The sequence below is a fragment of the Echinops telfairi genome, unplaced genomic scaffold (assembly GCF_000313985.2).
Source record: "Echinops telfairi isolate 266 unplaced genomic scaffold, ASM31398v2 ScPeMD7_29;HRSCAF=101, whole genome shotgun sequence".
NCBI lineage: Eukaryota > Metazoa > Chordata > Mammalia > Afrosoricida > Tenrecidae > Echinops > Echinops telfairi.
In genome coordinates this window covers 5,527,797-5,529,367 of record NW_022103926.1, presented here as the reverse complement: position 1 = coordinate 5,529,367, position 1,571 = coordinate 5,527,797, and positions in this window count along the sequence as shown.

Below are 1,571 nucleotides of genomic sequence, written 5' to 3'. Positions count from 1 at the left end.
CCGTTCGACACCTCGTGATCCCACAGGTTGATATGTTGACTCCAGAAACTCTTACAGATGTTACAGTCCATAATTTAATTAGATCAAGCATAATCTGCCACCATCAGTGTCAACAGCTGTGCTTTCTTCTTGAACTTCTTGATATCAGCTCCCCTTTATCCCCTCTCCATCCCCCCCCCTAAAATAGGTCTTGAATTGGTGTATATATTAATATTCTTTGTGTGTGTGTGATCACACGGGTTTTTAAAGCATGGCTGCTAGCAACCCTGCCTTAGAGGCAGAGGTATTCCAGATAAGTAGTCACCTGTAACTGTTTCCCAAGCCATAACAATTGCATGTCCAGCCCTGTGATGCCCATTCTCAATGAAACTACTGGCGTCCATGAAGTGGTCAGCGTCTGGATTCTCAAAAATATCCATCAAGTCTGATTCACTAGAGTCTACCTTCCCTATTACCTGCATGGAATTATGAGGAATGGTCTCCGTTGGGAGTTGAGACCGTAAGGTATCTTTGGAGATACATCTAACTCTTTTTATTTTTTATCTTTTTTTTCCTCCCACGAAGTTATAAGACCTCTACGTACACATTCCCATCCTCTCTCCCTTTACATATCCCCAACAGATCCAGGTGCAAGACTGGTTGTTACTAGGTACTGGCAGGTGAGTTCCGGCTCATAGTGACCCTGCACCACAGAAGGGAACCCTGCCCGGTCCTGCGCCATCCTCACAGGCTCTGTTCTGTTTGAACCCAGCGTTGCAGCCACGTGTCAATCTATCTCATCGAGAGTCTTCCTCTTTTCACGGACCCGCGACTTTACCACCGTCATATTTTCCACCCACCCTAGGGACTACTCCTTTTGGATCACGTGCCCCATGTACGTGAGATGGAGTCCTGCCATCCTCCATTCTAAAGATTGTCTGGCTGGACTTCTTCTGAAACAGATGTTCTTTGTTTTTCTGGGAGTCGGCGGTACTTTCAACATTCTTCACCAGCATCCTAATTCACATGCCTCGATTCTTGTACAGACTTCCTTATTGATTGCCAGCTTTGCACACCTATTAGGCAATTGAAGAAAAACAAAACAAAACAAAAACATGGTTTGCGTCAGGCACACCTTAGTCTTCAAAGTGACCACTTTTCTCTTTAACACTTTGAAGAGGTCTGGTCATTTTATTTCTGGGCGGATGGCTCCCTGAGCGTTGACTGTGAACTCAAGCAAAATGAAATACTTCACAACTTCCATCATTTTTCCATTTATCATGATGTTCATTAGTTCAGTTAGGAGGATTTTCGTTTTCTGAACATTGAGTGGTAATCTGTACTTCCCCAAACAGATTGGTTTGTTGTTCTTGTCCATGGCATATGTGCCAACATGTTACCTCGCTACTATAACTCAAAGACATCAATTCATGTGCCTTCGTTATTTACTGTTCAGCTTACACATGCACGTGAAAATACCATGGTTCAGATCAGGCACATCTTTCTCTTTTTTTTTCCTTTTTTAACATTTTATTAGGGGCTCATACAACTGTTATCCCAATCCATACACACATCAATTGTGTAAAGCGCAT